This window comes from Mchenga conophoros, linkage group LG3, assembly GCF_057382185.1.
Source record: "Mchenga conophoros isolate Kocher_MC1m ecotype Shallow Benthic linkage group LG3, M_conophoros_male_GT1.1, whole genome shotgun sequence".
NCBI classification, from domain to species: Eukaryota; Metazoa; Chordata; class Actinopteri; order Cichliformes; family Cichlidae; genus Mchenga; species Mchenga conophoros.
Genome location: NC_140528.1, coordinates 75,425,877 through 75,439,768, shown reverse-complemented (window position 1 = coordinate 75,439,768; position 13,892 = coordinate 75,425,877). Strand labels below are relative to the sequence as shown.

Sequence of the window (13,892 nt, the reverse complement as noted above, 5' to 3'; positions counted from 1 at the left end):
AAAGCACAAAAACTGCTTTGCACTCAGTTTGCAATTTTGTAAAACACACTTTGCAAAACTGTAGGCACAATTCACTGCACAACACTCAATTACCAAATTTCCAACACACTCCTAGCAAAAGTATACACATGTATGGCTATCATTAACACTAATTTGCCAACTGTCTGGCACACTTTCACATGTGAAAACTTCTTTAGATAATTAGTTCACTTTGCAATCAGCCTAAGCACTATAATACAGGTAAGCTGTGTGTGCGGAGTACAATGGAGGGAGCAGAAAGAGTGAGAAGTAGAGGAGGCCGAAGAAGAGGACGTGGAGGTGAAGAAGTAGGATGAAGAGGACGACAAGGACAAGGAGGAGCAAGAGGAAGACAAGGAGGGGGGAGAGGAAGATGAGGAGGGGGGAGAGGAAGGGTAGGAAGAGTAAGAAATAGAATTGCTGATGACATCAGAGCTACAATAGTGGACCATGTCATCAACCGTGGAATGACCCTGAGGGTAGCTGGCCAACGGGTCCAGCCTAACTCGAGCCGCTACACTGTAGCAAGTACCATAGGGACATCTTGAAATGAGAATCGGTTAGTACAGTCACTTCGCACAAAGATTTGTAGCACTGCCATATGCCAATGAGAAACACACCAATACCATTGATGTAAAAATACTGAAATTGTTACTTTACAGAATTGCTAGATGACCAGATGCTGGGGGCAGAGGAAGCATGTTCACTGCAGACCAAGTAACCCATATAGTCATTATGGCGATTGCAAATAATCCTATACTTGGAAATAAACACTTGTGTTTGTTTTGATGTGTTTGAATAAACACCAGTACTTGAAGTTTGGATCCCTCTATGCTTATGGATCTATGACAGAAGTATGAGCTCAAACTGACATAGCCTACCTTGTGCACAGAGAAAGCAAAAGCCAGATGTGTTTTGTATTCATACCATCAGTGTGCAGTTGGCGCATTGTGTGCTTAGTAGATGATGGCTTGTGTGTACTGTTTGATACGGAAACACCATTTTTACGAAGGTGTGAAGAGTTAATCTAGCTGTGTTTGCTTTTGCAAGAGAACTACAATGTTTTGATTATTGGGTGACAGGTTTTCTTATTTGTGTGAAGAGTTTTGCAAAATTAGCCAATAGTTACAAAAAATGTGCTTAAGCAATCAGAAAAAACTGTAAGCAAAAAGATATAAACAAAAAATCATGGATTCCCATAACCTGACAGCATGTACACAGACATGTAAAGTCTCTGCTTGTCAGTGAATTCTGGTTGGAGTGATGAATCTGTGACATATCTGCTTTTCGCAGAGACATTGTGTTTTTGTGTGCATTAGTGATGGGAAGTTCAGCTCTTTCCAGAGAGCCGGTTCTTGTGGCACGGCTCCCAAAGAAGAGCTGGCTCTTTTGGCTCCCTAATGGCTCTTAAATTGCAGTCAGATGCTGCTTCGTTTACACGTGTCAGTAATATTTATGTGTTTTTGCGATGCACTTGCACTCTCCTCCTCACCATCTCACTTACTGACTGAGGGGTAGTGACGTGACGGGCGATCCTGAAATATTCCAATACCAGCATTTCATGTTGCAGGATCAATTCCCTTATGAAAATATCAATATTTAATTTGATTAAATTTGGTTTTAAACTCTGCAATTAGCGGGATAGTCGGCAATACCCTGTTAACAGGAACTACAATCGCCTTCCGCCTCTCATTCATGTGCGTGCTACGTACCAAAACCCGAGGCACAAAACATTAGACCACAAAACACACAATCTTGACTGGTTCACAGATCATAACTGCCTTTACTTTCAACATAGAAATTATTCTGTGTGCGATGTATGTGGGAAGCCAGTTAAATACTGTGGCAACACAACAAACCTCGTTAAAAAAAGTGGGGAGCAGGCTCTCACTCAATGGGAGTTGTCTCTTCTGATTCACTACAAAACATCGGCTGATGTTTTTGCGCATGACACATCAATAGTGTACATGCTGTCAGGATAACAAGGAAATCCATGCTTTATGTTCAGAGTCGTTTTAAGTGTGTTTGGTAGTTACAGAAATAGTTTTTCTACCTTGTAGCTGATTTAGTCTTGAATGGAGTGGTAGTAAATGTGTTGATGTACCATAAACTTCTGAACAATGTTTATTCAAAATCAAAATACTTTTTCATAGTTAAATCAAACAGTGCGTTTTTTAATGTGGTGTACATCCAAAAGCACCTCCTCAAAATCAAATAGTTTTGGGGATTTCTGCTGTGATTAATGCACTTGTGTTTTCCTCTTTTGAAATCTCAACTATGAAAATACATGAAGAACTAAACCAAAGTTTTTTTGTAGATTGTTAGTGAGTTTCCCCATTTTCATTTGTTAGAGTCACAAATGCTTTTGTTTTGAAAGCAACTGAACACAAACATTTGTAGTACTCATAGTAACTAGCACATTTGGCACACTAGGACAACTACATTTCTAGCACTTCACCTGTAACCATGCCTCCTTATACTTTTCTGCTTTAGTGTCTTGAAAAGCACAGAATAATTAACAAATTGCAAGTCTTTTGCACACTCTCAATATATCCCAAAAAAGGCACAGATCTCACATTTCTCAGCTTAATCTAAGTGCTTATTTCCCCCGTGCACTAAATAGATGGGGATACGATGTTCTTTGAGATTGTATTGATAGGAAAATGAAACTGTCACTCAGGTCAAAAAAACAAAGCGGTTGTGACAGTTAATCATGTGAGTACATGATTAACCAAAGGTTGACAAGCTGAATGGGGTGGCTGTTATACCGGCAGGTATAGCTAAGTATTCAGTGTGTCAAACAGGGTGTGTTAAATGATGATATCTGCATATCTCAAACTTAGCAAACAGTTTGACAGGTTTTAGAGCAAAACTAATCAGTGATTTATTTTTCACTGTGATGATGCCCCCACATAATCTTTCATGAAAGACATAACAAATGTCAAAGTCTATTGTTATTTGACATTTTTACAAAGGTAAAAAAAAAAGAAAAAAATCTAAATATTTGGATAACGTTAGTCAATACAGTGCAGGGTTTTACTCATTTATCATTCAAGAACAAGTACACCCGGAGAGGTGTAAAAGAGATCGACAATACATCTGCTAATGAGTCCCAACTTAGCCACCTGGCAGTTTCTGTGTAGAATTACTCCCCAAAGATTTGTGTCATCATACTAAGTCTCAGCTTCAAAAATGCCTCTGAAAGCCTCTTTGAAATTGGAAGACTCAGCCACGGTAAAAAAAACAAAAAACAAATATACATTTAGCACTCATTTAATGGCTTTCTCAGAATGCAACTTTCTTAAGCTCCCTTCCTCAAACTCAAACAAAATATAATTCATCCACGTACCAACCAATCCCGCTGCCCCACAATGTATTATACCTTGGATCCCTCAGTGCTGAACATAAATAAGTCTCACAGGACAAAGCAGTAGTGATGTAGCTCACCAGAAAACCTGTGAGAATAGCTTCAAACCCTTCCAAAAATATAGCTGCAGCAGGTGAAGGTGAAGATTTAAACTGTTGCAGGATGTTGCTTATGCTTACTTACACTTAGCTGTCAGTTTTTAGGTTTTTTTTTTTTTCTTTTTTTCTGTGGATCTCAGTGCAGCTTTCATTGCTCTAATAGAATTCCTTGATTTCCTAAAAGCTGATTTATTGCCACAGTGTCCCCTGGGCCCTGTCTTTAGTTAAGTCATTTTATCATAATTATACTCGAACTGGAGTCCCAAAAGCACACAGGCTAAGGCTAAGAACAGATTTACAGTTTTTATTAACAAAACTGAATGAGTCGAATGATCAAATGAGCCCCTATGCAGCCAAGGTAGAGGATTAATCAGTGAAGTGGTGATTGGTTGGGAGAATTCCTTTCAGATGTCAAACTGAACACGGAATCTGATGTAGAATTGTCTTTTTCCAAGGGATGAATCAAGAGGAGATCTAATATAAAATCTAAAAATGTTATGAATCAAGAGGAGACAGCGAGGAGGTAACAGCTGAAACACCAAGGGTTTCCTAAGACGGAGGACAAGAGAGGAACAGGTGCAGGAATATTTTAACTGGAGTGAAAGTCTTGATGTGCTGCTAGCTGTGAAAATGGTCTGCATAATCAGCTGTACAATCTGACAGTTTGTCAGTCTGACTGTAGAAACAGTCCTTAAATACACAGAGGGTAATGAGCTGATCAAAAGCAGGGTTGTTGGGAACATATCTGGAGCAGAAACAGGACCTCAAACACATGTGAATCTTGTTTTCCTGTAAATGTGGTTTGTTTACAGGAAAGAGAAACAAGCAGTGAGTAAAGTTTTTCATGAAATGAAAGAATGCCACGCACAGCATGTGGTATACCCATTATCCCACTTTTTACACTGTCAGCGTCAGTCTGTTTTACTGCTTAAAGTATGGACACATTTTTTTAGTAAACAGAAAATGTTTTCTAATTTCTGCATCTCGTGCAATATACTGTACATTCAACAACTTTTTATCTTTTATGCATCATCCCCAGCTGTCATCCAAAGCAATTTACATATTATGCAAAAGGTGAGCAGAAATGTTTGTGCACATTTGAAATATTTAAAAGTTTGAGGGGGTTTTGTAGTATGTTTTGTACACTTTTTTCCTCCTTTTTTCCTTTTTTCTACACTTTTTTTCACATGAAGATGTGTGTGCATCTTCTTGTGAAATAGGCTAAAATCTGTGAAACAAAAATGAAAGCCTGAGATAGCTAAGTGTTAATGCCTCTGCACACAGACCACACTGCAGCACACCCAACAGCACACACACACAGATGCAAACACACAAAGAAATCTATTTACTTTTCACTCCTTACATTTACAAACCATGCTTATTGCACTTATGTTTTAGAGTTATTATTTTACATCACTATAACCGTTCAGACATCAAACCAGTTTGAGCCGAAACAGTAACATATCTCATGTACTAATCACCAGGGCATGTCACGTAAAAAGAGATAAAAGAAAAAAACTGCGCTGTAGTCAGTGGGCCGATGTTTTTTTTTTTTCTTTTTTCACCACAGCACTGGAACAACTGCACGTGTCCATATGTTGCAGTTGCAGTACTTTAGCATCTAGCTAGCTTTCATTTTATAAGTGAGTTTTTAATAGTACAGCATATAAAGTGTGAAGTGGTATTCAGCAACAAGCCACCCCATATGGAAAAGAAATAGTAAAAACTTATATGTGATTACTCATGAAAGTGGCCACTTTCATGAGTAAATCATATAAGGCTTACATGATTTACTCATGAAAGTGGCCACTTTCTCATTACTTTCATACATTGTTTTAGTAAGTATCCAAAACATACAAGTTTCATTATATAATTTTTCAAGGGATCTTATATGTGTTTTCACTCTTATATGCTTTTCATATAAGTTTCATACAAGACAGATACAAACTTTATAAGAATTATATATATCTTTTCCATATGGGACATTTCCTGTGTCCGTGTTTTCACGACACATGTATAGCTGTCCATGGTTGCCGCAACCTGGTACTTGTAACATCTTCCGGCATTACCCCAGAGGGCACATTTTATGCAGAAAGTTAATGTCTTCTTAGAGAAAATCAAGATTGATGTAGCCAGGGTAAATAAAGAATTTGATCAAGAAATTTCACACACTGAAAAGAAACTGAGAAGTAGGCCTTTATTAGGCTTTCATTGAATTCCTCTGGGAATAATTTCTCTGTAATTTCTCTCATTCAGTACTTGAGTACTGTGTCTCAATAATTTTGAATAGGACTGCCCTTTTACCTGCTTGACATAAAATAGTTTTTTACTATGACTATGACTTACACTGTCAGATGTGTTAATATACTGACAGCATCCAGTGACATAATTTGAGAAATATAAACACTATTTATTGCAAAAAATACAAAATAAAGACACTATACTTCTTTTCTGCTCTGCCAGTCATCTTAAACAATAGACCTCTTTACAGGCAGACATGTTGACTTTGCATATTTGCAAAAGCGCAGGTGCATTAACAATGCACCTTTTACATCCTGGTAAACCATGAAGCTAATAGGGGTTAGGTTTGTTGCTCACGTTCACCGGAAAGGAGACATGTCTATGCAAAAACACCTCTCCTCTCATGCAGGTGCACTTGGCCTCAACCCCTCCTTGCTGCTCTGTTCTGTTTAGCTGTCCTGCAGCACTGAGCAGACTCTCAGTGTAGGCTAGAGTGAGTGAGAAAACAGAGTAATGTGTAGAAGTACGTAGCAAAAGAAGAAGAAGGAAGGAAAGACATGGATTAGATCCATCCATCCATTTTCTATTGCTTACGGGGTTTCAGGTTGTGGAGGCAAGAGTCTAATCAGAGAACAAAACGTAATCTAAGTCAACAAAAATAACTAGTTTAACAATTTACTGGGTTCTGAAAAGTGGGTTTCTTAAACCAATAAAATAAATAAGCAGCTCATTGCTTAATGTTCCCAAAAGTGTAGAGCTAAACATTTTCTTACACTCATCCCAAAATTAGTCAATAATAGAGCCCTCTAGGTTATCAGTGGTGAGGGATATTTATTTTTGTTCCTTTTGTTATATACGTTGTCTCAGCCCAGTGTAGTCAATACATTGCATATTTTATCATCTTACTAGTTTCACCCAATAAAAATTAGTTATGTCACTTTTTGTGACTAGTTCCTTTGTGTCATAATTGATGTAAGCTGGTGGTCTCTGGACTCTAGTTCAGGCAACTGCATAGAGAATGTCTTTACAGGAGGAAAGGGGGGGGGATAAATGAAATAGTCACCACCACAGGGCTTACAGTTTTTTCCGAATGCCTAAACCCTAACTGTGATTCCTGTAGCACAATTTCTAAAACTATTCAGACTTACAGCAAAACCACTCACTGAGTTTGCAAAACTAAAAGCACAAAAACTGCTTTGCACTCAGTTTGCAATTTTGTAACACACACTTTGCAAAACTGTAGGCACAATTCACTGCACAACACTCAATTACCAAATTTCCAACACACTCCTAGCAAAAGTATACACATGTGTGGCTATCATTAACACTAATTTGCCAACTGTCTGGCACACTTTCACATGTCAAAACTGTTTTAGATAAGTAGTCCACTTTGCAATCAGCCTAAGCACTATAAACAGGCCACAGGTAAGCTGTCTATGTGGAGTACAATGGAAGGAGCAGTAAGAGCGAGAAGAGTGAGAATCAGAGGAGGCCGAGCAAGAGGATGTGGAGGTGAAGAAGTCGGAGGAAGAGGACGTGGAGGAGCAAGAAGAGGATGAGGAGGGGAAAGAGGAAGGGTAAGAAGAGTACGAAACAGAATAACTGATGACACCAGAGCTACAATAGTGGACCATGTCATCAACCATGGGATGACCCTGAGGGAAGCTGGCCAACGTGTTCAGCCTAAACTGAGCCGCTACACTGTGGCAAGCATCATTAGGACATTCCGAAATGAGAATCGGTAAGTACTTTGTAGCACTGCCATACTCTAATGAGAAACACAACAGTACCATACATGCAAAAATACTGAAATTGTTACTTTACAGAATTGCTAGACGTCCAGATGTTGGGGGCAGAGGCAGAATGTTCACTCCAGAGCAGGAGACCCATATAGTGAACATGGTGATTGCCAATAATGCAATAAGACTGCGTGAAATACAGCAGCGCATAATGGATGATGACACCATCTTTCAAAATATACACAGTGCAAGCATTTCTGCACTAAGTCGTGTACTTGCGCGCCACAGAATAAGAATGAAGCAAATTTACAGAGTTCCTTTCGAGAGGAACACAGAACGTGTAAAGCAACTGCGATATGACTATGTGCAGGTAAGCTAGTGTCATTGGTTCTGAATTTGGAAGTGCATACTGTAGTGCTGTGCATGGGCCTGATGTGTTGCATTTGTTTTGTCTTGTCCAGAGAGTGATGGAACTACAAGCAGATGCAATGGGACATGGGCTACTTTTTGTAGATGAGGCCGGTTTTAACCTCAGTAAAACCAGGAGACGTGGCAGGAACATTATTGGACACCGTGCCATCATCAATGTCCCAGGACAACGTGGTGGTAACATAACCATGTGTGCAGCTATAAGCCAAAATGGTGTTGTTCACCATCATGCAACCATAGGCCCATACAACACTGTACACATTATTGCATTCCTGGACACCTTGCATGACATGCTCACTGTTCAGAGACCAGAGCAGACCCGATATGTCATCATATGGGACAATGTTAGTTTCCATAGGGCTGCTTTGGTCCGCAACTGGTTTACAGACCATCCATCCTTCATGGCACTCAACCTCCCTCCATACTCTCCATTCTTGAATCCCATTGAGGAGTTCTTCTCTGCCTGGTGCTGGAAAGTGTATGACCGTCATCCTCATCAACAGGTAGCCCTTTTACAGGCAATGGAGGAGGCATGTGGAGATATTGACCAGGCATCATGTCAGGCCTGGATACGGCATGCAAGGAGATATTTTCCCCGGTGCCTTGGACTGAAGGATGTCGCATGCGATGTGGACGAAATTTTGTGGCCGGACCCAGAAAGACGACATGATGTAGGCTGATTGTCTTTTTTTTTCCTTTTATTTGTGGAATTCCTATTTTGTGTTCTGACTTTGTCTTGGTTTTGATGAGTGTGAATGAACACCAATACTTGACGTTTGGATCCTTGTATGTTTACATGACACTATGACAAAGGTGTGACCTCAAATTGACATCTGTACACAGAGAAAGCAACTGGCAGATGTGTTTTGTATTCATACCATCAGTGTGCAGTTGGCGCATTGTGTGCTTAGTAGATGATGGCTTGTGTGTACTGTTTGATACGAAAACACCATTTTTACAAAGGTGTGAGGGGTTAATCTAGCTGTGTTCGCTTTTGCAAGAGAACTAAAATGTTTTGATAATTGGGTGACAGGTTTTTTTATTTGTGTGTAGAGTTTTGCAAAATTAGCCAATAGTTACAAAAAATGTGCAGCGTTAAGCTGAGCAAAAGGGGAGGTGGAAAAATAAGTATGTGTGTAAAAGGACATTGTGATGTGACATTTTAGATTCAGTTCTATTTTAATTATTTCCTTTGTGATGCAATGTAACGCATTGATTTTATACTCTTTTTTCTTTTTTCTTTTTTTTTTGAAATAACTCCGCTGGAATTTAAAGATGTTCAGCTGGAGTTTGTACATTTCCCATTCAACTCTTCATGCTTTACAATGTACATTTTCTTCTTAGAGACAGAACAGCGATGGCAGCAGTGACTGTTTCCAGTACCACCAAAGGCCTGTTCCTCATGTTCACCCTGCTGTGTCTGGTTTGTCTTTCAAGTGCCCTGGTAGACAAGGACCAACTGGTACATTCAACATAGATGAGAACCAACTGGTAAAGTGATTTTTTTTTTTTCTTAACCTTCAGAAATTTTGAGAGTCACTACAAATGCAGTTGCTGTTTTAATCTTTTCCTTTTGTGTTTACAGTTAGGCAAAAGAGTGCTGTGCAGTGGATTGTAGCTACAGGTTTGCAAAGTGTGTGTTACAAAATGGTAAACTAAGTTCAAAGCAGTGTTTGTGCTTTTAGTTTTGCAAACTCAGTGAATGTGTTAAGGGATTTTTAAGTTTTATTGTCATGAAATGCAACTGAGTGATATACTGATAAGTGTTTGATATTTCTGCTTATGCAAATGTCTTTCTATCATGAACTCTCTGAACAATCACATCACAACACCACAATGAGTTGTGAAAACAAGCTGTTGTTGTTAGATTAAGTTCCAGCAACTACATGTTCTCTCCCCACGAGTGAAGAGCGTGTAGCTAAGTTCCTGTTTTATCTTTCCTTTGCCATGTGACATCACTTTACTGAAGTGTATAAATAAAGATGCAAGACAAGTGTAGGGTTGTGACTCTCTCTGAGCTCTCACCCGTGCACGTTAACTGTTGAACTGTCTGAGTGTCATTTCTTCACCTGAGTGTTTGATAACTGTTCACCCCTAACAGAATGGTTTTGCTATAAGTATTAATAGTTTCAGAAATTGTGCTATAAGAATCACAGTTAGGGTTTAAGCATTCAGAAAAAACTGTAACAAAACCAAATGAGTTACTGCATTCCCTGTTAGCCTGAGGGTTACCTGTCAGTAACTGGTTGATTGAGTTGGAATGTCACGCACTCAGAAGACCTAAAAAATACTGTGACCACTGTGATTCACACACACATTCTCAACGGACAGTAGAATTGGGAAGAAAGAGACAGGTCTGAAGTAAAAGAGGAGGGAAACAAAAGACGAAGGCAGTCAACACTGAGTGTTGCCACGGCCATAAAAGCTCTTCCTTACAAAACCTTGTTTGTCATTGCCTGGATTTTTCACCCAGCATTTTGGCCAGTATCTGGCCAATCCACCACCTTTCACTGTTCATACCGTTACCAAAACAAACAAACAAAGAAAAAACATAAACAATGTTTACTTTGGAATTTCAGGAAAAATTCAAAGAAAACTATCAGAAATCACACGAGCAGCTAGAAAAACTGAAGGTCGGTACATGTTTCTCACATACCTGTCAAACATTGTCTAAGAATACTGGTGCATTAGGAGCTGTAATAAGTGACTCGAGTACATGTATGACAAAATATAATGTGGCAAGAGTAAACTGAATTTGTGGAATGTTATGAAATTAATTAAATGTTCTCCCATCAGACTGAGTTCAAACAACAAGTGACTGAGATCAAACAACTAACGGACTTCAATACAGAGATGTTGAAGAAAATTGAGGCTTACATTGATAGGGTGAAAGAGCAGTTGGGAGGGGAAATAGAAGAAAATGTAAAGAAACTACAAAAACAGAATGAATTTATTGAATTCCTTGAGGAACTGCAAGCTGAATTGTAACTTCCGTCTCAGTGATTTCCTTTTTCTCTAATGTTGCATCTGTTTAGTTCCCTTATCATATAGTACTTGTTTAAGTTTGGTTTAACTTTTTTGAAGTGTCCCCCTTCTTTACAATTTTACATAAACTAGGATTTTACTGTTAGCTATCATTGCCCAGAGGATTTTATGTGTTAAAGATAATGTTCAGGGAATACATTTACAGAATTTCGATTTTTTTTTTCAACCATTACTTAATTTCTGCGGTGGAAAAAATGTTTGTATGACCTGACACATAATAAAAACATTAACCTGCTACTGCTACTGTTTGTTGTCAGAATATCTATCTCAAAATATACAACTTTTTTTGCCATATCCCCAGCAGTCAGCCACAAAAGTGGATTAACTAAAATTTACCTGACCCATTTACAAATGATGTAAAGATAAACAAAATTGTTCAGTTTTAAAATATATTTAAAGATTGCATTTAGAATTTAGTGCACTCTGCAGTGCTTCACTTTTTTTCTCCTCATGTTGTCATTAAGGCATTTGCATCTGTCTCACAGCGACACTGTGCATGTTCCTGTAAAGACAAACAGGCAAATGAAGTTATTTGTAAAACAAATATGAAAGCCTGAGCTTCAAAGTTAAGCTAAGATGAAAGTTTTACTGCATCTACACACATACAAACACAGTGCAACACACCTGCAAACAACCCACCCAAAAACACACACAAAAGATCTGAGCACTATTTTACCACAGACACTGGAAGACACTGTTCCCAGTTTAAGGAAATGCACTGCACTGGTTTGAATCATATCTATCTGACAAATTTCAGTTTGTAAATGTAAGTTGGGAGTCTGCTTCATGTACAAAAGTTAGTCATTGAGTTTCAAAGAATTCTGTGCTGGGAACAATTCTGTTCACATTAAACTTGTTTCCCTTAGGCAGTACTGTAAGAAAACACTGCATACATTTTCATCGCTACACAGAAGATAACCAGCTATATATATATCAAGGTAAGCATATGACACAAATCATTTAGTTTCAATATTGGCAGGATCAGGGAAATATCTGTGAAACAAAAGTGAAAGCTGAGTTACAACAATAAGCTCAGGTAAGTGTGACTGTTTCTGCACACCAGGAAACCAGGAAACAAACACACAGCAGCGTTAAGCTGAGCAAAAGGGGAGGTGGAAAAATAAGTATGTGTGTAAAAGGACATTGTGATGTGACATTTTAGATTCAGTTCTATTTTAATTATTTCCTTTGTGATGCAATGTAATGCATTGATTTTATACTCTTTTTTCTTTTTTTCTTTTTTTTTTTAAAATAACTCCGCTGGAATTTAAAGATGTTCAGCTGGAGTTTGTACATTTCCCATTCAACTCTTCATGCTTTACAATGTACATTTTCTTCTTAGAGACAGAACAGCGATGGCAGCAGTGACTGTTTCCAGCACCACCAAAGGCCTGTTCCTCATGTTCACCCTGCTGTGTCTGGTTTGTCTTTCAAGTGCCCTGGTAGACAAGGACCAACTGGTACATTCAACATAGATGAGAACCAACTGGTAAAGTGATTTTTTTTTTTTTCTTAACCTTCAGAAATTTTGAGAGTCACTACAAATGCAGTTGCTGTTTTAATCTTATCCTTTTGTGTTTACATTAATATCAACACTCTGACTTCTTAGACTGTAAGCTTTAGTTTATGCACAACCAAAGTTGTAGAAGCCATCACTCCAAATGTCTTATGATAACAAGAAAAAAAAAACATTTCACTACACGGCCTCATATATTTCTTCTGCGACTTCTTCTGAATTCTTTTTCTGCTGGTTTGAAACCAATAAACCATAAAATGGAGGATTTAGTCATTTTATTTGCATCATGCAGCTTCAATCCTGTGTCAGTAAGATTGTACAGTACAGCATAATATCTGAGAAATGCTGGTCTAATTATGACCCAATTATGGTCAAATGAATTAGAGACTAACAATGTCTTCTATGTGAGAATGTCTCATGCTGACAGACCTGCAAACTGTTTTTCAGACTACTTGTAGCTGTCCTCGTATGTCAGATAATACATTTATATTTATGTCACACCTCTGTCTGCTTTCTCATTTGTATAATCCTTACTTACATTCTGATTAGATAATTTCAGTTTGTAAATTATCAGATTACATAATTGGAATACCATTCATCCATCCTCTTCCTCTTATACAATTCAGGGTTGCACCAGGGTTTGAGCCCTAACAACAGCTAGAATAAAAGGCTTCTTTCCAACCTGAGCTGTTTCAGATGCTTTTTAAAATTCTGAGCTCTGACCTCAGTGTAAGGTGGCTGTGTCCTCACTGTGGCTGCTTCTTGAAAGCACTTCTGCTTCTTGTGTCCCCCCCCCCTCCCCCCAGTGTTGACCTCTTCCCCTTAATATCATTCACTGTACCTTAGGAACAACAGAGGACAAACACTTGTCTTCCTTTAACCCTTTCACATATGAATTATGACAACCTCAATCAAATTTTTTTTTCTTAAGTATTTTTATTCATCTTTAGGCATGAAAACAAGATTTTTGAACTTTTTTTTAACATGTACTTTTCAAAGAGTTTTTTACATGTCCACTTAGGTGGACAACACTGGCTGACCAGTGGGTGGCAGGGTATGGAGTGACACATCAGTGTCCAATGTAGTGGTTTATGTGCAAGTATACTGTCAATAGAAAATTGTACTTAGTAGTCAGTATAATCTTTTAATAATATAAGTTTACTTGTGGTAGGATACTGCATGTAATCATTTGTGTTTAGAAGTATATAGTTGGTGGTATATTGAAAGAATGTCTCATCCTAGGAGGTCTGTAACATTCCAGGGTGTTCTGGCATTCACCCCCACATCCTAGGAGCATGGGAAAGGTCGTACCTTCTTTTATTGTTTTACGGTAGGATAAACGTAGCTGTGTCAGTTTTAGTCTAAGTGCCTTTTATACATTTAGATGAACTGTTGGATTTTCCAGACCAGCAGGTTTAGGGAAGTCGTTTATGGGGTCA

General features: G+C 38.4%; 1 pseudogene; it reads left to right on the top strand.

Moving 5' to 3' along the window:
- Window positions 1-7,758: 7,758 nt before the first annotated feature.
- On the top strand, window positions 7,759-12,435 carry LOC146580502 (uncharacterized; annotated as a pseudogene).
- Window positions 12,436-13,892: the final 1,457 nt, after the last annotated feature.